General features: G+C 46.3%; 15 non-coding genes across 15 annotated transcripts; all 15 read left to right on the top strand.

Annotated features, from left to right (window-relative positions):
- The first annotated feature begins 409 nt into the window (after positions 1-409).
- On the top strand, positions 410-600 carry LOC142272588 (U2 spliceosomal RNA). The gene has a single exon (XR_012737425.1). It is a non-coding gene; the product is annotated as a U2 spliceosomal RNA (small nuclear RNA).
- Positions 601-1,987: 1,387 nt separating this feature from the next.
- Positions 1,988-2,178, top strand: LOC142272587 (U2 spliceosomal RNA). Its single transcript, XR_012737424.1, has one exon. It is a non-coding gene; the product is annotated as a U2 spliceosomal RNA (small nuclear RNA).
- A 1,387-nt stretch (positions 2,179-3,565) lies between these two features.
- On the top strand, positions 3,566-3,756 carry LOC142272585 (U2 spliceosomal RNA). Its single transcript, XR_012737422.1, has one exon. It is a non-coding gene; the product is annotated as a U2 spliceosomal RNA (small nuclear RNA).
- A 1,387-nt stretch (positions 3,757-5,143) lies between these two features.
- Positions 5,144-5,334, top strand: LOC142272584 (U2 spliceosomal RNA). Its single transcript, XR_012737421.1, has one exon. It is a non-coding gene; the product is annotated as a U2 spliceosomal RNA (small nuclear RNA).
- Positions 5,335-6,721: 1,387 nt separating this feature from the next.
- LOC142272583 (U2 spliceosomal RNA) lies at positions 6,722-6,912 on the top strand. The gene has a single exon (XR_012737420.1). It is a non-coding gene; the product is annotated as a U2 spliceosomal RNA (small nuclear RNA).
- A 1,387-nt stretch (positions 6,913-8,299) lies between these two features.
- Positions 8,300-8,490, top strand: LOC142272582 (U2 spliceosomal RNA). The gene has a single exon (XR_012737419.1). It is a non-coding gene; the product is annotated as a U2 spliceosomal RNA (small nuclear RNA).
- Positions 8,491-9,877: 1,387 nt separating this feature from the next.
- LOC142272580 (U2 spliceosomal RNA) lies at positions 9,878-10,068 on the top strand. The gene has a single exon (XR_012737418.1). It is a non-coding gene; the product is annotated as a U2 spliceosomal RNA (small nuclear RNA).
- Positions 10,069-11,455: 1,387 nt separating this feature from the next.
- Positions 11,456-11,646, top strand: LOC142272579 (U2 spliceosomal RNA). Its single transcript, XR_012737417.1, has one exon. It is a non-coding gene; the product is annotated as a U2 spliceosomal RNA (small nuclear RNA).
- Positions 11,647-13,033: 1,387 nt separating this feature from the next.
- On the top strand, positions 13,034-13,224 carry LOC142272578 (U2 spliceosomal RNA). Its single transcript, XR_012737416.1, has one exon. It is a non-coding gene; the product is annotated as a U2 spliceosomal RNA (small nuclear RNA).
- A 1,387-nt stretch (positions 13,225-14,611) lies between these two features.
- LOC142272577 (U2 spliceosomal RNA) lies at positions 14,612-14,802 on the top strand. The gene has a single exon (XR_012737415.1). It is a non-coding gene; the product is annotated as a U2 spliceosomal RNA (small nuclear RNA).
- A 1,387-nt stretch (positions 14,803-16,189) lies between these two features.
- Positions 16,190-16,380, top strand: LOC142272599 (U2 spliceosomal RNA). The gene has a single exon (XR_012737435.1). It is a non-coding gene; the product is annotated as a U2 spliceosomal RNA (small nuclear RNA).
- A 1,387-nt stretch (positions 16,381-17,767) lies between these two features.
- Positions 17,768-17,958, top strand: LOC142272576 (U2 spliceosomal RNA). Its single transcript, XR_012737414.1, has one exon. It is a non-coding gene; the product is annotated as a U2 spliceosomal RNA (small nuclear RNA).
- A 1,387-nt stretch (positions 17,959-19,345) lies between these two features.
- Positions 19,346-19,536, top strand: LOC142272575 (U2 spliceosomal RNA). The gene has a single exon (XR_012737413.1). It is a non-coding gene; the product is annotated as a U2 spliceosomal RNA (small nuclear RNA).
- Positions 19,537-20,923: 1,387 nt separating this feature from the next.
- On the top strand, positions 20,924-21,114 carry LOC142272573 (U2 spliceosomal RNA). The gene has a single exon (XR_012737411.1). It is a non-coding gene; the product is annotated as a U2 spliceosomal RNA (small nuclear RNA).
- A 1,387-nt stretch (positions 21,115-22,501) lies between these two features.
- Positions 22,502-22,692, top strand: LOC142272572 (U2 spliceosomal RNA). Its single transcript, XR_012737410.1, has one exon. It is a non-coding gene; the product is annotated as a U2 spliceosomal RNA (small nuclear RNA).
- The last annotated feature ends 112 nt before the right edge of the window (positions 22,693-22,804 follow it).

Raw genomic sequence — 22,804 nt, 5'->3', positions numbered from 1 at the left:
AGAAAGGTACAGAGGGCAGGGTTTGGGGGCTGGGAAGGAAAGGGAAAAGATTAGGGTTTGGGGATGATGAAAGGGCTTTCTACGGGTAAGGATGGCAAAGGGTGGCAGTGACGGAAAGTCAGGCAACCTGTCCTGTCCGTCTTTTTGTATCGTGAATTGGAAAGACTGCAAGGGGGAGGGGAGTTGCTTGCGCCCTAAAGGAGGAGTTATTCAGATTCATTGCAGTGGGCGGCGGCTGCAAAACGCACCATTCTTCTTGTTTTTGCTCTGCAAAGCAGCCTTTTCAAGGGTTGGCTTGGGTGACAAAATGTCTTGTGTAGGCGTGGGTTTGTCTCCCTCTCGCTCTCTCTCCCTAAGATGTGTCCGGCATAGGCCAGGGTGCCACTTGAGGCCCAAACCAATTCTGGTTATCGCTTCTCGGCCTTTTGGCTAAGATCAAGTGTAGTATCTGTTCTTATCAGTTTAATATCTGATACGTCCCCTATCTGGGGACCATATATTAAATGGATTTTTAGAACAGGGAGATGGAAAAAGAGCTTGCTCTGTCCACTCCACGCATTGACCTGGTATTGCAGTACCTCCAGGAACGGTGCACCCCTTCTTAACCCAGTTTCCAAAAGCAGAACTCAATTCACCTGATTCATATTAGCCCGATTTAATGAATTGGAAGAAAGCATACGTCTTCATATGCACCTCAATTTGGCCCATTCACTTTTCACACTTCCTCCTTTTGTTTTTTATCTTTCACACTTTTGACTTTCTTTATTCATCCAAATAGCAAACTCATCACCACTCAACCTGACCAACTCGGCTATGTCCCCGTGCTGCAGTTCTCTGTCTTATCTAGATCATTTGCAATTGAATGGAATAGATCCCTTTTGGACAAAGTGGATTCACCTGCTGCTGCAGTGACCACAGGTGTGATAAGATCTAGAATTGGCATCTGGTGCGATCTCTCCGCTTCCACTCCAAAGAAAGTTACCTGTTTATTCCTATCATGCATTGGTTTTTGGGGTTTTCTTTGAGTAATGATGATCTCTTTAGTAGTCTGTTGGCGCCCTCTCCTGGAGGAATAGTTTGCTTGCTCTTGGACATTCTAAAAGAGAGGTCATGATAGACATTGAGCTTCTGAGCTCAATTGGGGACAGTCATGGGTGATGAATGTTTGCAACCTACTGCGAAGCCTCATACCGCAATATAAGGAACGTCAAATACTAAGAAAGGGCGGCCTATGAAAGAATTACTACTTTCAATAAGTACACTTAAACGGCTAATTGGGAATAGAAAAACTGTAAAAAGCCCTCTGAGAAAGCCCCCCTCTAACCTTTGATAGTAAGCTTTTCTGTAGTCTGCCTGTTGATGTATTTTCCGTTTGAACTGTGCACAACATGAAGAGACGGAACACTGGCGGCTTGTCACAATGCCCCCCGATGACATCACAATAGCGCTGCTGCCTAGAAAACAAGCTGCGCAGAAGAAGTTGTTCTTTGGGTGGGAGGGTGGGCTAGTGGAAGGAGGGGGCAATCTCTTTTTTTCCCGGGTGGTAGGGGGATGACAGGAGAAGGGAAGCGGGTGGTGAGAAAGATACAGAGGGCAGGGTTTGGGGGCTGGGAAGGAAAGGGAAAAGATTAGGGTTTGGGGATGATGAAAGGGCTTTCTACGGGTAAGGATGGCAAAGGGTGGCAGTGACGGAAAGTCAGGCAACCTGTCCTGTCCGTCTTTTTGTATCGTGAATTGGAAAGACTGCAAGGGGGAGGGGAGTTGCTTGCGCCCTAAAGGAGGAGTTATTCAGATTCATTGCAGTGGGCGGCGGCTGCAAAACGCACCATTCTTCTTGTTTTTGCTCTGCAAAGCAGCCTTTTCAAGGGTTGGCTTGGGTGACAAAATGTCTTGTGTAGGCGTGGGTTTGTCTCCCTCTCGCTCTCTCTCCCTAAGATGTGTCCGGCATAGGCCAGGGTGCCACTCGAGGCCCAAACCAATTCTGGTTATCGCTTCTCGGCCTTTTGGCTAAGATCAAGTGTAGTATCTGTTCTTATCAGTTTAATATCTGATACGTCCCCTATCTGGGGACCATATATTAAATGGATTTTTAGAACAGGGAGATGGAAAAAGAGCTTGCTCTGTCCACTCCACGCATTGACCTGGTATTGCAGTACCTCCAGGAACGGTGCACCCCTTCTTAACCCAGTTTCCAAAAGCAGAACTCAATTCACCTGATTCATATTAGCCCGATTTAATGAATTGGAAGAAAGCATACGTCTTCATATGCACCTCAATTTGGCCCATTCACTTTTCACACTTCCTCCTTTTGTTTTTTATCTTTCACACTTTTGACTTTCTTTATTCATCCAAATAGCAAACTCATCACCACTCAACCTGACCAACTCGGCTATGTCCCCGTGCTGCAGTTCTCTGTCTTATCTAGATCATTTGCAATTGAATGGAATAGATCCCTTTTGGACAAAGTGGATTCACCTGCTGCTGCAGTGACCACAGGTGTGATAAGATCTAGAATTGGCATCTGGTGCGATCTCTCCGCTTCCACTCCAAAGAAAGTTACCTGTTTATTCCTATCATGCATTGGTTTTTGGGGTTTTCTTTGAGTAATGATGATCTCTTTAGTAGTCTGTTGGCGCCCTCTCCTGGAGGAATAGTTTGCTTGCTCTTGGACATTCTAAAAGAGAGGTCATGATAGACATTGAGCTTCTGAGCTCAATTGGGGACAGTCATGGGTGATGAATGTTTGCAACCTACTGCGAAGCCTCATACCGCAATATAAGGAACGTCAAATACTAAGAAAGGGCGGCCTATGAAAGAATTACTACTTTCAATAAGTACACTTAAACGGCTAATTGGGAATAGAAAAACTGTAAAAAGCCCTCTGAGAAAGCCCCCCTCTAACCTTTGATAGTAAGCTTTTCTGTAGTCTGCCTGTTGATGTATTTTCCGTTTGAACTGTGCACAACATGAAGAGACGGAACACTGGCGGCTTGTCACAATGCCCCCCGATGACATCACAATAGCGCTGCTGCCTAGAAAACAAGCTGCGCAGAAGAAGTTGTTCTTTGGGTGGGAGGGTGGGCTAGTGGAAGGAGGGGGCAATCTCTTTTTTTCCCGGGTGGTAGGGGGATGACAGGAGAAGGGAAGCGGGTGGTGAGAAAGGTACAGAGGGCAGGGTTTGGGGGCTGGGAAGGAAAGGGAAAAGATTAGGGTTTGGGGATGATGAAAGGGCTTTCTACGGGTAAGGATGGCAAAGGGTGGCAGTGACGGAAAGTCAGGCAACCTGTCCTGTCCGTCTTTTTGTATCGTGAATTGGAAAGACTGCAAGGGGGAGGGGAGTTGCTTGCGCCCTAAAGGAGGAGTTATTCAGATTCATTGCAGTGGGCGGCGGCTGCAAAACGCACCATTCTTCTTGTTTTTGCTCTGCAAAGCAGCCTTTTCAAGGGTTGGCTTGGGTGACAAAATGTCTTGTGTAGGCGTGGGTTTGTCTCCCTCTCGCTCTCTCTCCCTAAGATGTGTCCGGCATAGGCCAGGGTGCCACTCGAGGCCCAAACCAATTCTGGTTATCGCTTCTCGGCCTTTTGGCTAAGATCAAGTGTAGTATCTGTTCTTATCAGTTTAATATCTGATACGTCCCCTATCTGGGGACCATATATTAAATGGATTTTTAGAACAGGGAGATGGAAAAAGAGCTTGCTCTGTCCACTCCACGCATTGACCTGGTATTGCAGTACCTCCAGGAACGGTGCACCCCTTCTTAACCCAGTTTCCAAAAGCAGAACTCAATTCACCTGATTCATATTAGCCCGATTTAATGAATTGGAAGAAAGCATACGTCTTCATATGCACCTCAATTTGGCCCATTCACTTTTCACACTTCCTCCTTTTGTTTTTTATCTTTCACACTTTTGACTTTCTTTATTCATCCAAATAGCAAACTCATCACCACTCAACCTGACCAACTCGGCTATGTCCCCGTGCTGCAGTTCTCTGTCTTATCTAGATCATTTGCAATTGAATGGAATAGATCCCTTTTGGACAAAGTGGATTCACCTGCTGCTGCAGTGACCACAGGTGTGATAAGATCTAGAATTGGCATCTGGTGCGATCTCTCCGCTTCCACTCCAAAGAAAGTTACCTGTTTATTCCTATCATGCATTGGTTTTTGGGGTTTTCTTTGAGTAATGATGATCTCTTTAGTAGTCTGTTGGCGCCCTCTCCTGGAGGAATAGTTTGCTTGCTCTTGGACATTCTAAAAGAGAGGTCATGATAGACATTGAGCTTCTGAGCTCAATTGGGGACAGTCATGGGTGATGAATGTTTGCAACCTACTGCGAAGCCTCATACCGCAATATAAGGAACGTCAAATACTAAGAAAGGGCGGCCTATGAAAGAATTACTACTTTCAATAAGTACACTTAAACGGCTAATTGGGAATAGAAAAACTGTAAAAAGCCCTCTGAGAAAGCCCCCCTCTAACCTTTGATAGTAAGCTTTTCTGTAGTCTGCCTGTTGATGTATTTTCCGTTTGAACTATGCACAACATGAAGAGACGGAACACTGGCGGCTTGTCACAATGCCCCCCGATGACATCACAATAGCGCTGCTGCCTAGAAAACAAGCTGCGCAGAAGAAGTTGTTCTTTGGGTGGGAGGGTGGGCTAGTGGAAGGAGGGGGCAATCTCTTTTTTTCCCGGGTGGTAGGGGGATGACAGGAGAAGGGAAGCGGGTGGTGAGAAAGGTACAGAGGGCAGGGTTTGGGGGCTGGGAAGGAAAGGGAAAAGATTAGGGTTTGGGGATGATGAAAGGGCTTTCTACGGGTAAGGATGGCAAAGGGTGGCAGTGACGGAAAGTCAGGCAACCTGTCCTGTCCGTCTTTTTGTATCGTGAATTGGAAAGACTGCAAGGGGGAGGGGAGTTGCTTGCGCCCTAAAGGAGGAGTTATTCAGATTCATTGCAGTGGGCGGCGGCTGCAAAACGCACCATTCTTCTTGTTTTTGCTCTGCAAAGCAGCCTTTTCAAGGGTTGGCTTGGGTGACAAAATGTCTTGTGTAGGCGTGGGTTTGTCTCCCTCTCGCTCTCTCTCCCTAAGATGTGTCCGGCATAGGCCAGGGTGCCACTCGAGGCCCAAACCAATTCTGGTTATCGCTTCTCGGCCTTTTGGCTAAGATCAAGTGTAGTATCTGTTCTTATCAGTTTAATATCTGATACGTCCCCTATCTGGGGACCATATATTAAATGGATTTTTAGAACAGGGAGATGGAAAAAGAGCTTGCTCTGTCCACTCCACGCATTGACCTGGTATTGCAGTACCTCCAGGAACGGTGCACCCCTTCTTAACCCAGTTTCCAAAAGCAGAACTCAATTCACCTGATTCATATTAGCCCGATTTAATGAATTGGAAGAAAGCATACGTCTTCATATGCACCTCAATTTGGCCCATTCACTTTTCACACTTCCTCCTTTTGTTTTTTATCTTTCACACTTTTGACTTTCTTTATTCATCCAAATAGCAAACTCATCACCACTCAACCTGACCAACTCGGCTATGTCCCCGTGCTGCAGTTCTCTGTCTTATCTAGATCATTTGCAATTGAATGGAATAGATCCCTTTTGGACAAAGTGGATTCACCTGCTGCTGCAGTGACCACAGGTGTGATAAGATCTAGAATTGGCATCTGGTGCGATCTCTCCGCTTCCACTCCAAAGAAAGTTACCTGTTTATTCCTATCATGCATTGGTTTTTGGGGTTTTCTTTGAGTAATGATGATCTCTTTAGTAGTCTGTTGGCGCCCTCTCCTGGAGGAATAGTTTGCTTGCTCTTGGACATTCTAAAAGAGAGGTCATGATAGACATTGAGCTTCTGAGCTCAATTGGGGACAGTCATGGGTGATGAATGTTTGCAACCTACTGCGAAGCCTCATACCGCAATATAAGGAACGTCAAATACTAAGAAAGGGCGGCCTATGAAAGAATTACTACTTTCAATAAGTACACTTAAACGGCTAATTGGGAATAGAAAAACTGTAAAAAGCCCTCTGAGAAAGCCCCCCTCTAACCTTTGATAGTAAGCTTTTCTGTAGTCTGCCTGTTGATGTATTTTCCATTTGAACTGTGCACAACATGAAGAGACGGAACACTGGCGGCTTGTCACAATGCCCCCCGATGACATCACAATAGCGCTGCTGCCTAGAAAACAAGCTGCGCAGAAGAAGTTGTTCTTTGGGTGGGAGGGTGGGCTAGTGGAAGGAGGGGGCAATCTCTTTTTTTCCCGGGTGGTAGGGGGATGACAGGAGAAGGGAAGCGGGTGGTGAGAAAGGTACAGAGGGCAGGGTTTGGGGGCTGGGAAGGAAAGGGAAAAGATTAGGGTTTGGGGATGATGAAAGGGCTTTCTACGGGTAAGGATGGCAAAGGGTGGCAGTGACGGAAAGTCAGGCAACCTGTCCTGTCCGTCTTTTTGTATCGTGAATTGGAAAGACTGCAAGGGGGAGGGGAGTTGCTTGCGCCCTAAAGGAGGAGTTATTCAGATTCATTGCAGTGGGCGGCGGCTGCAAAACGCACCATTCTTCTTGTTTTTGCTCTGCAAAGCAGCCTTTTCAAGGGTTGGCTTGGGTGACAAAATGTCTTGTGTAGGCGTGGGTTTGTCTCCCTCTCGCTCTCTCTCCCTAAGATGTGTCCGGCATAGGCCAGGGTGCCACTCGAGGCCCAAACCAATTCTGGTTATCGCTTCTCGGCCTTTTGGCTAAGATCAAGTGTAGTATCTGTTCTTATCAGTTTAATATCTGATACGTCCCCTATCTGGGGACCATATATTAAATGGATTTTTAGAACAGGGAGATGGAAAAAGAGCTTGCTCTGTCCACTCCACGCATTGACCTGGTATTGCAGTACCTCCAGGAACGGTGCACCCCTTCTTAACCCAGTTTCCAAAAGCAGAACTCAATTCACCTGATTCATATTAGCCCGATTTAATGAATTGGAAGAAAGCATACGTCTTCATATGCACCTCAATTTGGCCCATTCACTTTTCACACTTCCTCCTTTTGTTTTTTATCTTTCACACTTTTGACTTTCTTTATTCATCCAAATAGCAAACTCATCACCACTCAACCTGACCAACTCGGCTATGTCCCCGTGCTGCAGTTCTCTGTCTTATCTAGATCATTTGCAATTGAATGGAATAGATCCCTTTTGGACAAAGTGGATTCACCTGCTGCTGCAGTGACCACAGGTGTGATAAGATCTAGAATTGGCATCTGGTGCGATCTCTCCGCTTCCACTCCAAAGAAAGTTACCTGTTTATTCCTATCATGCATTGGTTTTTGGGGTTTTCTTTGAGTAATGATGATCTCTTTAGTAGTCTGTTGGCGCCCTCTCCTGGAGGAATAGTTTGCTTGCTCTTGGACATTCTAAAAGAGAGGTCATGATAGACATTGAGCTTCTGAGCTCAATTGGGGACAGTCATGGGTGATGAATGTTTGCAACCTACTGCGAAGCCTCATACCGCAATATAAGGAACGTCAAATACTAAGAAAGGGCGGCCTATGAAAGAATTACTACTTTCAATAAGTACACTTAAACGGCTAATTGGGAATAGAAAAACTGTAAAAAGCCCTCTGAGAAAGCCCCCCTCTAACCTTTGATAGTAAGCTTTTCTGTAGTCTGCCTGTTGATGTATTTTCCGTTTGAACTGTGCACAACATGAAGAGACGGAACACTGGCGGCTTGTCACAATGCCCCCCGATGACATCACAATAGCGCTGCTGCCTAGAAAACAAGCTGCGCAGAAGAAGTTGTTCTTTGGGTGGGAGGGTGGGCTAGTGGAAGGAGGGGGCAATCTCTTTTTTTCCCGGGTGGTAGGGGGATGACAGGAGAAGGGAAGCGGGTGGTGAGAAAGGTACAGAGGGCAGGGTTTGGGGGCTGGGAAGGAAAGGGAAAAGATTAGGGTTTGGGGATGATGAAAGGGCTTTCTACGGGTAAGGATGGCAAAGGGTGGCAGTGACGGAAAGTCAGGCAACCTGTCCTGTCCGTCTTTTTGTATCGTGAATTGGAAAGACTGCAAGGGGGAGGGGAGTTGCTTGCGCCCTAAAGGAGGAGTTATTCAGATTCATTGCAGTGGGCGGCGGCTGCAAAACGCACCATTCTTCTTGTTTTTGCTCTGCAAAGCAGCCTTTTCAAGGGTTGGCTTGGGTGACAAAATGTCTTGTGTAGGCGTGGGTTTGTCTCCCTCTCGCTCTCTCTCCCTAAGATGTGTCCGGCATAGGCCAGGGTGCCACTCGAGGCCCAAACCAATTCTGGTTATCGCTTCTCGGCCTTTTGGCTAAGATCAAGTGTAGTATCTGTTCTTATCAGTTTAATATCTGATACGTCCCCTATCTGGGGACCATATATTAAATGGATTTTTAGAACAGGGAGATGGAAAAAGAGCTTGCTCTGTCCACTCCACGCATTGACCTGGTATTGCAGTACCTCCAGGAACGGTGCACCCCTTCTTAACCCAGTTTCCAAAAGCAGAACTCAATTCACCTGATTCATATTAGCCCGATTTAATGAATTGGAAGAAAGCATACGTCTTCATATGCACCTCAATTTGGCCCATTCACTTTTCACACTTCCTCCTTTTGTTTTTTATCTTTCACACTTTTGACTTTCTTTATTCATCCAAATAGCAAACTCATCACCACTCAACCTGACCAACTCGGCTATGTCCCCGTGCTGCAGTTCTCTGTCTTATCTAGATCATTTGCAATTGAATGGAATAGATCCCTTTTGGACAAAGTGGATTCACCTGCTGCTGCAGTGACCACAGGTGTGATAAGATCTAGAATTGGCATCTGGTGCGATCTCTCCGCTTCCACTCCAAAGAAAGTTACCTGTTTATTCCTATCATGCATTGGTTTTTGGGGTTTTCTTTGAGTAATTATGATCTCTTTAGTAGTCTGTTGGCGCCCTCTCCTGGAGGAATAGTTTGCTTGCTCTTGGACATTCTAAAAGAGAGGTCATGATAGACATTGAGCTTCTGAGCTCAATTGGGGACAGTCATGGGTGATGAATGTTTGCAACCTACTGCGAAGCCTCATACCGCAATATAAGGAACGTCAAATACTAAGAAAGGGCGGCCTATGAAAGAATTACTACTTTCAATAAGTACACTTAAACGGCTAATTGGGAATAGAAAAACTGTAAAAAGCCCTCTGAGAAAGCCCCCCTCTAACCTTTGATAGTAAGCTTTTCTGTAGTCTGCCTGTTGATGTATTTTCCGTTTGAACTGTGCACAACATGAAGAGACGGAACACTGGCGGCTTGTCACAATGCCCCCCGATGACATCACAATAGCGCTGCTGCCTAGAAAACAAGCTGCGCAGAAGAAGTTGTTCTTTGGGTGGGAGGGTGGGCTAGTGGAAGGAGGGGGCAATCTCTTTTTTTCCCGGGTGGTAGGGGGATGACAGGAGAAGGGAAGCGGGTGGTGAGAAAGGTACAGAGGGCAGGGTTTGGGGGCTGGGAAGGAAAGGGAAAAGATTAGGGTTTGGGGATGATGAAAGGGCTTTCTACGGGTAAGGATGGCAAAGGGTGGCAGTGACGGAAAGTCAGGCAACCTGTCCTGTCCGTCTTTTTGTATCGTGAATTGGAAAGACTGCAAGGGGGAGGGGAGTTGCTTGCGCCCTAAAGGAGGAGTTATTCAGATTCATTGCAGTGGGCGGCGGCTGCAAAACGCACCATTCTTCTTGTTTTTGCTCTGCAAAGCAGCCTTTTCAAGGGTTGGCTTGGGTGACAAAATGTCTTGTGTAGGCGTGGGTTTGTCTCCCTCTCGCTCTCTCTCCCTAAGATGTGTCCGGCATAGGCCAGGGTGCCACTCGAGGCCCAAACCAATTCTGGTTATCGCTTCTCGGCCTTTTGGCTAAGATCAAGTGTAGTATCTGTTCTTATCAGTTTAATATCTGATACGTCCCCTATCTGGGGACCATATATTAAATGGATTTTTAGAACAGGGAGATGGAAAAAGAGCTTGCTCTGTCCACTCCACGCATTGACCTGGTATTGCAGTACCTCCAGGAACGGTGCACCCCTTCTTAACCCAGTTTCCAAAAGCAGAACTCAATTCACCTGATTCATATTAGCCCGATTTAATGAATTGGAAGAAAGCATACGTCTTCATATGCACCTCAATTTGGCCCATTCACTTTTCACACTTCCTCCTTTTGTTTTTTATCTTTCACACTTTTGACTTTCTTTATTCATCCAAATAGCAAACTCATCACCACTCAACCTGACCAACTCGGCTATGTCCCCGTGCTGCAGTTCTCTGTCTTATCTAGATCATTTGCAATTGAATGGAATAGATCCCTTTTGGACAAAGTGGATTCACCTGCTGCTGCAGTGACCACAGGTGTGATAAGATCTAGAATTGGCATCTGGTGCGATCTCTCCGCTTCCACTCCAAAGAAAGTTACCTGTTTATTCCTATCATGCATTGGTTTTTGGGGTTTTCTTTGAGTAATGATGATCTCTTTAGTAGTCTGTTGGCGCCCTCTCCTGGAGGAATAGTTTGCTTGCTCTTGGACATTCTAAAAGAGAGGTCATGATAGACATTGAGCTTCTGAGCTCAATTGGGGACAGTCATGGGTGATGAATGTTTGCAACCTACTGCGAAGCCTCATACCGCAATATAAGGAACGTCAAATACTAAGAAAGGGCGGCCTATGAAAGAATTACTACTTTCAATAAGTACACTTAAACGGCTAATTGGGAATAGAAAAACTGTAAAAAGCCCTCTGAGAAAGCCCCCCTCTAACCTTTGATAGTAAGCTTTTCTGTAGTCTGCCTGTTGATGTATTTTCCGTTTGAACTGTGCACAACATGAAGAGACGGAACACTGGCGGCTTGTCACAATGCCCCCCGATGACATCACAATAGCGCTGCTGCCTAGAAAACAAGCTGCGCAGAAGAAGTTGTTCTTTGGGTGGGAGGGTGGGCTAGTGGAAGGAGGGGGCAATCTCTTTTTTTCCCGGGTGGTAGGGGGATGACAGGAGAAGGGAAGCGGGTGGTGAGAAAGGTACAGAGGGCAGGGTTTGGGGGCTGGGAAGGAAAGGGAAAAGATTAGGGTTTGGGGATGATGAAAGGGCTTTCTACGGGTAAGGATGGCAAAGGGTGGCAGTGACGGAAAGTCAGGCAACCTGTCCTGTCCGTCTTTTTGTATCGTGAATTGGAAAGACTGCAAGGGGGAGGGGAGTTGCTTGCGCCCTAAAGGAGGAGTTATTCAGATTCATTGCAGTGGGCGGCGGCTGCAAAACGCACCATTCTTCTTGTTTTTGCTCTGCAAAGCAGCCTTTTCAAGGGTTGGCTTGGGTGACAAAATGTCTTGTGTAGGCGTGGGTTTGTCTCCCTCTCGCTCTCTCTCCCTAAGATGTGTCCGGCATAGGCCAGGGTGCCACTCGAGGCCCAAACCAATTCTGGTTATCGCTTCTCGGCCTTTTGGCTAAGATCAAGTGTAGTATCTGTTCTTATCAGTTTAATATCTGATACGTCCCCTATCTGGGGACCATATATTAAATGGATTTTTAGAACAGGGAGATGGAAAAAGAGCTTGCTCTGTCCACTCCACGCATTGACCTGGTATTGCAGTACCTCCAGGAACGGTGCACCCCTTCTTAACCCAGTTTCCAAAAGCAGAACTCAATTCACCTGATTCATATTAGCCCGATTTAATGAATTGGAAGAAAGCATACGTCTTCATATGCACCTCAATTTGGCCCATTCACTTTTCACACTTCCTCCTTTTGTTTTTTATCTTTCACACTTTTGACTTTCTTTATTCATCCAAATAGCAAACTCATCACCACTCAACCTGACCAACTCGGCTATGTCCCCGTGCTGCAGTTCTCTGTCTTATCTAGATCATTTGCAATTGAATGGAATAGATCCCTTTTGGACAAAGTGGATTCACCTGCTGCTGCAGTGACCACAGGTGTGATAAGATCTAGAATTGGCATCTGGTGCGATCTCTCCGCTTCCACTCCAAAGAAAGTTACCTGTTTATTCCTATCATGCATTGGTTTTTGGGGTTTTCTTTGAGTAATGATGATCTCTTTAGTAGTCTGTTGGCGCCCTCTCCTGGAGGAATAGTTTGCTTGCTCTTGGACATTCTAAAAGAGAGGTCATGATAGACATTGAGCTTCTGAGCTCAATTGGGGACAGTCATGGGTGATGAATGTTTGCAACCTACTGCGAAGCCTCATACCGCAATATAAGGAACGTCAAATACTAAGAAAGGGCGGCCTATGAAAGAATTACTACTTTCAATAAGTACACTTAAACGGCTAATTGGGAATAGAAAAACTGTAAAAAGCCCTCTGAGAAAGCCCCCCTCTAACCTTTGATAGTAAGCTTTTCTGTAGTCTGCCTGTTGATGTATTTTCCGTTTGAACTGTGCACAACATGAAGAGACGGAACACTGGCGGCTTGTCACAATGCCCCCCGATGACATCACAATAGCGCTGCTGCCTAGAAAACAAGCTGCGCAGAAGAAGTTGTTCTTTGGGTGGGAGGGTGGGCTAGTGGAAGGAGGGGGCAATCTCTTTTTTTCCCGGGTGGTAGGGGGATGACAGGAGAAGGGAAGCGGGTGGTGAGAAAGGTACAGAGGGCAGGGTTTGGGGGCTGGGAAGGAAAGGGAAAAGATTAGGGTTTGGGGATGATGAAAGGGCTTTCTACGGGTAAGGATGGCAAAGGGTGGCAGTGACGGAAAGTCAGGCAACCTGTCCTGTCCGTCTTTTTGTATCGTGAATTGGAAAGACTGCAAGGGGGAGGGGAGTTGCTTGCGCCCTAAAGGAGGAGTTATTCAGATTCATTGCAGTGGGCGGCGGCTGCAAAACGCACCATTCTTCTTGTTTTTGCTCTGCAAAGCAGCCTTTTCAAGGGTTGGCTTGGGTGACAAAATGTCTTGTGTAGGCGTGGGTTTGTCTCCCTCTCGCTCTCTCTCCCTAAGATGTGTCCGGCATAGGCCAGGGTGCCACTCGAGGCCCAAACCAATTCTGGTTATCGCTTCTCGGCCTTTTGGCTAAGATCAAGTGTAGTATCTGTTCTTATCAGTTTAATATCTGATACGTCCCCTATCTGGGGACCATATATTAAATGGATTTTTAGAACAGGGAGATGGAAAAAGAGCTTGCTCTGTCCACTCCACGCATTGACCTGGTATTGCAGTACCTCCAGGAACGGTGCACCCCTTCTTAACCCAGTTTCCAAAAGCAGAACTCAATTCACCTGATTCATATTAGCCCGATTTAATGAATTGGAAGAAAGCATACGTCTTCATATGCACCTCAATTTGGCCCATTCACTTTTCACACTTCCTCCTTTTGTTTTTTATCTTTCACACTTTTGACTTTCTTTATTCATCCAAATAGCAAACTCATCACCACTCAACCTGACCAACTCGGCTATGTCCCCGTGCTGCAGTTCTCTGTCTTATCTAGATCATTTGCAATTGAATGGAATAGATCCCTTTTGGACAAAGTGGATTCACCTGCTGCTGCAGTGACCACAGGTGTGATAAGATCTAGAATTGGCATCTGGTGCGATCTCTCCGCTTCCACTCCAAAGAAAGTTACCTGTTTATTCCTATCATGCATTGGTTTTTGGGGTTTTCTTTGAGTAATGATGATCTCTTTAGTAGTCTGTTGGCGCCCTCTCCTGGAGGAATAGTTTGCTTGCTCTTGGACATTCTAAAAGAGAGGTCATGATAGACATTGAGCTTCTGAGCTCAATTGGGGACAGTCATGGGTGATGAATGTTTGCAACCTACTGCGAAGCCTCATACCGCAATATAAGGAACGTCAAATACTAAGAAAGGGCGGCCTATGAAAGAATTACTACTTTCAATAAGTACACTTAAACGGCTAATTGGGAATAGAAAAACTGTAAAAAGCCCTCTGAGAAAGCCCCCCTCTAACCTTTGATAGTAAGCTTTTCTGTAGTCTGCCTGTTGATGTATTTTCCGTTTGAACTGTGCACAACATGAAGAGACGGAACACTGGCGGCTTGTCACAATGCCCCCCGATGACATCACAATAGCGCTGCTGCCTAGAAAACAAGCTGCGCAGAAGAAGTTGTTCTTTGGGTGGGAGGGTGGGCTAGTGGAAGGAGGGGGCAATCTCTTTTTTTCCCGGGTGGTAGGGGGATGACAGGAGAAGGGAAGCGGGTGGTGAGAAAGGTACAGAGGGCAGGGTTTGGGGGCTGGGAAGGAAAGGGAAAAGATTAGGGTTTGGGGATGATGAAAGGGCTTTCTACGGGTAAGGATGGCAAAGGGTGGCAGTGACGGAAAGTCAGGCAACCTGTCCTGTCCGTCTTTTTGTATCGTGAATTGGAAAGACTGCAAGGGGGAGGGGAGTTGCTTGCGCCCTAAAGGAGGAGTTATTCAGATTCATTGCAGTGGGCGGCGGCTGCAAAACGCACCATTCTTCTTGTTTTTGCTCTGCAAAGCAGCCTTTTCAAGGGTTGGCTTGGGTGACAAAATGTCTTGTGTAGGCGTGGGTTTGTCTCCCTCTCGCTCTCTCTCCCTAAGATGTGTCCGGCATAGGCCAGGGTGCCACTCGAGGCCCAAACCAATTCTGGTTATCGCTTCTCGGCCTTTTGGCTAAGATCAAGTGTAGTATCTGTTCTTATCAGTTTAATATCTGATACGTCCCCTATCTGGGGACCATATATTAAATGGATTTTTAGAACAGGGAGATGGAAAAAGAGCTTGCTCTGTCCACTCCACGCATTGACCTGGTATTGCAGTACCTCCAGGAACGGTGCACCCCTTCTTAACCCAGTTTCCAAAAGCAGAACTCAATTCACCTGATTCATATTAGCCCGATTTAATGAATTGGAAGAAAGCATACGTCTTCATATGCACCTCAATTTGGCCCATTCACTTTTCACACTTCCTCCTTTTGTTTTTTATCTTTCACACTTTTGACTTTCTTTATTCATCCAAATAGCAAACTCATCACCACTCAACCTGACCAACTCGGCTATGTCCCCGTGCTGCAGTTCTCTGTCTTATCTAGATCATTTGCAATTGAATGGAATAGATCCCTTTTGGACAAAGTGGATTCACCTGCTGCTGCAGTGACCACAGGTGTGATAAGATCTAGAATTGGCATCTGGTGCGATCTCTCCGCTTCCACTCCAAAGAAAGTTACCTGTTTATTCCTATCATGCATTGGTTTTTGGGGTTTTCTTTGAGTAATGATGATCTCTTTAGTAGTCTGTTGGCGCCCTCTCCTGGAGGAATAGTTTGCTTGCTCTTGGACATTCTAAAAGAGAGGTCATGATAGACATTGAGCTTCTGAGCTCAATTGGGGACAGTCATGGGTGATGAATGTTTGCAACCTACTGCGAAGCCTCATACCGCAATATAAGGAACGTCAAATACTAAGAAAGGGCGGCCTATGAAAGAATTACTACTTTCAATAAGTACACTTAAACGGCTAATTGGGAATAGAAAAACTGTAAAAAGCCCTCTGAGAAAGCCCCCCTCTAACCTTTGATAGTAAGCTTTTCTGTAGTCTGCCTGTTGATGTATTTTCCGTTTGAACTGTGCACAACATGAAGAGACGGAACACTGGCGGCTTGTCACAATGCCCCCCGATGACATCACAATAGCGCTGCTGCCTAGAAAACAAGCTGCGCAGAAGAAGTTGTTCTTTGGGTGGGAGGGTGGGCTAGTGGAAGGAGGGGGCAATCTCTTTTTTTCCCGGGTGGTAGGGGGATGACAGGAGAAGGGAAGCGGGTGGTGAGAAAGGTACAGAGGGCAGGGTTTGGGGGCTGGGAAGGAAAGGGAAAAGATTAGGGTTTGGGGATGATGAAAGGGCTTTCTACGGGTAAGGATGGCAAAGGGTGGCAGTGACGGAAAGTCAGGCAACCTGTCCTGTCCGTCTTTTTGTATCGTGAATTGGAAAGACTGCAAGGGGGAGGGGAGTTGCTTGCGCCCTAAAGGAGGAGTTATTCAGATTCATTGCAGTGGGCGGCGGCTGCAAAACGCACCATTCTTCTTGTTTTTGCTCTGCAAAGCAGCCTTTTCAAGGGTTGGCTTGGGTGACAAAATGTCTTGTGTAGGCGTGGGTTTGTCTCCCTCTCGCTCTCTCTCCCTAAGATGTGTCCGGCATAGGCCAGGGTGCCACTCGAGGCCCAAACCAATTCTGGTTATCGCTTCTCGGCCTTTTGACTAAGATCAAGTGTAGTATCTGTTCTTATCAGTTTAATATCTGATACGTCCCCTATCTGGGGACCATATATTAAATGGATTTTTAGAACAGGGAGATGGAAAAAGAGCTTGCTCTGTCCACTCCACGCATTGACCTGGTATTGCAGTACCTCCAGGAACGGTGCACCCCTTCTTAACCCAGTTTCCAAAAGCAGAACTCAATTCACCTGATTCATATTAGCCCGATTTAATGAATTGGAAGAAAGCATACGTCTTCATATGCACCTCAATTTGGCCCATTCACTTTTCACACTTCCTCCTTTTGTTTTTTATCTTTCACACTTTTGACTTTCTTTATTCATCCAAATAGCAAACTCATCACCACTCAACCTGACCAACTCGGCTATGTCCCCGTGCTGCAGTTCTCTGTCTTATCTAGATCATTTGCAATTGAATGGAATAGATCCCTTTTGGACAAAGTGGATTCACCTGCTGCTGCAGTGACCACAGGTGTGATAAGATCTAGAATTGGCATCTGGTGCGATCTCTCCGCTTCCACTCCAAAGAAAGTTACCTGTTTATTCCTATCATGCATTGGTTTTTGGGGTTTTCTTTGAGTAATGATGATCTCTTTAGTAGTCTGTTGGCGCCCTCTCCTGGAGGAATAGTTTGCTTGCTCTTGGACATTCTAAAAGAGTGGTCATGATAGACATTGAGCTTCTGAGCTCAATTGGGGACAGTCATGGGTGATGAATGTTTGCAACCTACTGCGAAGCCTCATACCGCAATATAAGGAACGTCAAATACTAAGAAAGGGCGGCCTATGAAAGAATTACTACTTTCAATAAGTACACTTAAACGGCTAATTGGGAATAGAAAAACTGTAAAAAGCCCTCTGAGAAAGCCCCCCTCTAACCTTTGATAGTAAGCTTTTCTGTAGTCTGCCTGTTGATGTATTTTCCGTTTGAACTGTGCACAACATGAAGAGACGGAACACTGGCGGCTTGTCACAATGCCCCCCGATGACATCACAATAGCGCTGCTGCCTAGAAAACAAGCTGCGCAGAAGAAGTTGTTCTTTGGGTGGGAGGGTGGGCTAGTGGAAGGAGGGGGCAATCTCTTTTTTTCCCGGGTGGTAGGGGGATGACAGGAGAAGGGAAGCGGGTGGTGAGAAAGGTACAGAGGGCAGGGTTTGGGGGCTGGGAAGGAAAGGGAAAAGATTAGGGTTTGGGGATGATGAAAGGGCTTTCTACGGGTAAGGATGGCAAAGGGTGGCAGTGACGGAAAGTCAGGCAACCTGTCCTGTCCGTCTTTTTGTATCGTGAATTGGAAAGACTGCAAGGGGGAGGGGAGTTGCTTGCGCCCTAAAGGAGGAGTTATTCAGATTCATTGCAGTGGGCGGCGGCTGCAAAACGCACCATTCTTCTTGTTTTTGCTCTGCAAAGCAGCCTTTTCAAGGGTTGGCTTGGGTGACAAAATGTCTTGTGTAGGCGTGGGTTTGTCTCCCTCTCGCTCTCTCTCCCTAAGATGTGTCCGGCATAGGCCAGGGTGCCACTCGAGGCCCAAACCAATTCTGGTTATCGCTTCTCGGCCTTTTGGCTAAGATCAAGTGTAGTATCTGTTCTTATCAGTTTAATATCTGATACGTCCCCTATCTGGGGACCATATATTAAATGGATTTTTAGAACAGGGAGATGGAAAAAGAGCTTGCTCTGTCCACTCCACGCATTGACCTGGTATTGCAGTACCTCCAGGAACGGTGCACCCCTTCTTAACCCAGTTTCCAAAAGCAGAACTCAATTCACCTGATTCATATTAGCCCGATTTAATGAATTGGAAGAAAGCATACGTCTTCATATGCACCTCAATTTGGCCCATTCACTTTTCACACTTCCTCCTTTTGTTTTTTATCTTTCACACTTTTGACTTTCTTTATTCATCCAAATAGCAAACTCATCACCACTCAACCTGACCAACTCGGCTATGTCCCCGTGCTGCAGTTCTCTGTCTTATCTAGATCATTTGCAATTGAATGGAATAGATCCCTTTTGGACAAAGTGGATTCACCTGCTGCTGCAGTGACCACAGGTGTGATAAGATCTAGAATTGGCATCTGGTGCGATCTCTCCGCTTCCACTCCAAAGAAAGTTACCTGTTTATTCCTATCATGCATTGGTTTTTGGGGTTTTCTTTGAGTAATGATGATCTCTTTAGTAGTCTGTTGGCGCCCTCTCCTGGAGGAATAGTTTGCTTGCTCTTGGACATTCTAAAAGAGAGGTCATGATAGACATTGAGCTTCTGAGCTCAATTGGGGACAGTCATGGGTGATGAATGTTTGCAACCTACTGCGAAGCCTCATACCGCAATATAAGGAACGTCAAATACTAAGAAAGGGCGGCCTATGAAAGAATTACTACTTTCAATAAGTACACTTAAACGGCTAATTGGGAATAGAAAAACTGTAAAAAGCCCTCTGAGAAAGCCCCCCTCTAACCTTTGATAGTAAGCTTTTCTGTAGTCTGCCTGTTGATGTATTTTCCGTTTGAACTGTGCACAACATGAAGAGACGGAACACTGGCGGCTTGTCACAATGCCCCCCGATGACATCACAATAGCGCTGCTGCCTAGAAAACAAGCTGCGCAGAAGAAGTTGTTCTTTGGGTGGGAGGGTGGGCTAGTGGAAGGAGGGGGCAATCTCTTTTTTTCCCGGGTGGTAGGGGGATGACAGGAGAAGGGAAGCGGGTGGTGAGAAAGGTACAGAGGGCAGGGTTTGGGGGCTGGGAAGGAAAGGGAAAAGATTAGGGTTTGGGGATGATGAAAGGGCTTTCTACGGGTAAGGATGGCAAAGGGTGGCAGTGACGGAAAGTCAGGCAACCTGTCCTGTCCGTCTTTTTGTATCGTGAATTGGAAAGACTGCAAGGGGGAGGGGAGTTGCTTGCGCCCTAAAGGAGGAGTTATTCAGATTCATTGCAGTGGGCGGCGGCTGCAAAACGCACCATTCTTCTTGTTTTTGCTCTGCAAAGCAGCCTTTTCAAGGGTTGGCTTGGGTGACAAAATGTCTTGTGTAGGCGTGGGTTTGTCTCCCTCTCGCTCTCTCTCCCTAAGATGTGTCCGGCATAGGCCAGGGTGCCACTCGAGGCCCAAACCAATTCTGGTTATCGCTTCTCGGCCTTTTGGCTAAGATCAAGTGTAGTATCTGTTCTTATCAGTTTAATATCTGATACGTCCCCTATCTGGGGACCATATATTAAATGGATTTTTAGAACAGGGAGATGGAAAAAGAGCTTGCTCTGTCCACTCCACGCATTGACCTGGTATTGCAGTACCTCCAGGAACGGTGCACCCCTTCTTAACCCAGTTTCCAAAAGCAGAACTCAATTCACCTGATTCATATTAGCCCGATTTAATGAATTGGAAGAAAGCATACGTCTTCATATGCACCTCAATTTGGCCCATTCACTTTTCACACTTCCTCCTTTTGTTTTTTATCTTTCACACTTTTGACTTTCTTTATTCATCCAAATAGCAAACTCATCACCACTCAACCTGACCAACTCGGCTATGTCCCCGTGCTGCAGTTCTCTGTCTTATCTAGATCATTTGCAATTGAATGGAATAGATCCCTTTTGGACAAATTGGATTCACCTGCTGCTGCAGTGACCACAGGTGTGATAAGATCTAGAATTGGCATCTGGTGCGATCTCTCCGCTTCCACTCCAAAGAAAGTTACCTGTTTATTCCTATCATGCATTGGTTTTTGGGGTTTTCTTTGAGTAATGATGATCTCTTTAGTAGTCTGTTGGCGCCCTCTCCTGGAGGAATAGTTTGCTTGCTCTTGGACATTCTAAAAGAGAGGTCATGATAGACATTGAGCTTCTGAGCTCAATTGGGGACAGTCATGGGTGATGAATGTTTGCAACCTACTGCGAAGCCTCATACCGCAATATAAGGAACGTCAAATACTAAGAAAGGGCGGCCTATGAAAGAATTACTACTTTCAATAAGTACACTTAAACGGCTAATTGGGAATAGAAAAACTGTAAAAAGCCCTCTGAGAAAGCCCCCCTCTAACCTTTGATAGTAAGCTTTTCTGTAGTCTGCCTGTTGATGTATTTTCCGTTTGAACTGTGCACAACATGAAGAGACGGAACACTGGCGGCTTGTCACAATGCCCCCCGATGACATCACAATAGCGCTGCTGCCTAGAAAACAAGCTGCGCAGAAGAAGTTGTTCTTTGGGTGGGAGGGTGGGCTAGTGGAAGGAGGGGGCAATCTCTTTTTTTCCCGGGTGGTAGGGGGATGACAGGAGAAGGGAAGCGGGTGGTGAGAAAGGTACAGAGGGCAGGGTTTGGGGGCTGGGAAGGAAAGGGAAAAGATTAGGGTTTGGGGATGATGAAAGGGCTTTCTACGGGTAAGGATGGCAAAGGGTGGCAGTGACGGAAAGTCAGGCAACCTGTCCTGTCCGTCTTTTTGTATCGTGAATTGGAAAGACTGCAAGGGGGAGGGGAGTTGCTTGCGCCCTAAAGGAGGAGTTATTCAGATTCATTGCAGTGGGCGGCGGCTGCAAAACGCACCATTCTTCTTGTTTTTGCTCTGCAAAGCAGCCTTTTCAAGGGTTGGCTTGGGTGACAAAATGTCTTGTGTAGGCGTGGGTTTGTCTCCCTCTCGCTCTCTCTCCCTAAGATGTGTCCGGCATAGGCCAGGGTGCCACTCGAGGCCCAAACCAATTCTGGTTATCGCTTCTCGGCCTTTTGGCTAAGATCAAGTGTAGTATCTGTTCTTATCAGTTTAATATCTGATACGTCCCCTATCTGGGGACCATATATTAAATGGATTTTTAGAACAGGGAGATGGAAAAAGAGCTTGCTCTGTCCACTCCACGCATTGACCTGGTATTGCAGTACCTCCAGGAACGGTGCACCCCTTCTTAACCCAGTTTCCAAAAGCAGAACTCAATTCACCTGATTCATATTAGCCCGATTTAATGAATTGGAAGAAAGCATACGTCTTCATATGCACCTCAATTTGGCCCATTCACTTTTCACACTTCCTCCTTTTGTTTTTTATCTTTCACACTTTTGACTTTCTTTATTCATCCAAATAGCAAACTCATCACCACTCAACCTGACCAACTCGGCTATGTCCCCGTGCTGCAGTTCTCTGTCTTATCTAGATCATTTGCAATTGAATGGAATAGATCCCTTTTGGACAAAGTGGATTCACCTGCTGCTGCAGTGACCACAGGTGTGATAAGATCTAGAATTGGCATCTGGTGCGATCTCTCCGCTTCCACTCCAAAGAAAGTTACCTGTTTATTCCTATCATGCATTGGTTTTTGGGGTTTTCTTTGAGTAATGATGATCTCTTTAGTAGTCTGTTGGCGCCCTCTCCTGGAGGAATAGTTTGCTTGCTCTTGGACATTCTAAAAGAGAGGTCATGATAGACATTGAGCTTCTGAGCTCAATTGGGGACAGTCATGGGTGATGAATGTTTGCAACCTACTGCGAAGCCTCATACCGCAATATAAGGAACGTCAAATACTAAGAAAGGGCGGCCTATGAAAGAATTACTACTTTCAATAAGTACACTTAAACGGCTAATTGGGAATAGAAAAACTGTAAAAAGCCCTCTGAGAAAGCCCCCCTCTAACCTTTGATAGTAAGCTTTTCTGTAGTCTGCCTGTTGATGTATTTTCCGTTTGAACTGTGCACAACATGAAGAGACGGAACACTGGCGGCTTGTCACAATGCCCCCCGATGACATCACAATAGCGCTGCTGCCTAGAAAACAAGCTGCGCAGAAGAAGTTGTTCTTTGGGTGGGAGGGTGGGCTAGTGGAAGGAGGGGGCAATCTCTTTTTTTCCCGGGTGGTAGGGGGATGACAGGAGAAGGGAAGCGGGTGGTGAGAAAGGTACAGAGGGCAGGGTTTGGGGGCTGGGAAGGAAAGGGAAAAGATTAGGGTTTGGGGATGATGAAAGGGCTTTCTACGGGTAAGGATGGCAAAGGGTGGCAGTGACGGAAAGTCAGGCAACCTGTCCTGTCCGTCTTTTTGTATCGTGAATTGGAAAGACTGCAAGGGGGAGGGGAGTTGCTTGCGCCCTAAAGGAGGAGTTATTCAGATTCATTGCAGTGGGCGGCGGCTGCAAAACGCACCATTCTTCTTGTTTTTGCTCTGCAAAGCAGCCTTTTCAAGGGTTGGCTTGGGTGACAAAATGTCTTGTGTAGGCGTGGGTTTGTCTCCCTCTCGCTCTCTCTCCCTAAGATGTGTCCGGCATAGGCCAGGGTGCCACTCGAGGCCCAAACCAATTCTGGTTATCGCTTCTCGGCCTTTTGGCTAAGATCAAGTGTAGTATCTGTTCTTATCAGTTTAATATCTGATACGTCCCCTATCTGGGGACCATATATTAAATGGATTTTTAGAACAGGGAGATGGAAAAAGAGCTTGCTCTGTCCACTCCACGCATTGACCTGGTATTGCAGTACCTCCAGGAACGGTGCACCCCTTCTTAACCCAGTTTCCAAAAGCAGAACTCAATTCACCTGATTCATATTAGCCCGATTTAATGAATTGGAAGAAAGCATACGTCTTCATATGCACCTCAATTTGGCCCATTCAC

Source organism: Anomaloglossus baeobatrachus, unplaced genomic scaffold (genome assembly GCF_048569485.1).
Source record: "Anomaloglossus baeobatrachus isolate aAnoBae1 unplaced genomic scaffold, aAnoBae1.hap1 Scaffold_3519, whole genome shotgun sequence".
Taxonomy (NCBI): Eukaryota; Metazoa; Chordata; class Amphibia; order Anura; family Aromobatidae; genus Anomaloglossus; species Anomaloglossus baeobatrachus.
Note: the sequence above shows the minus strand (reverse complement) of the source record. Positions and strands in the feature narration are given on the sequence as shown.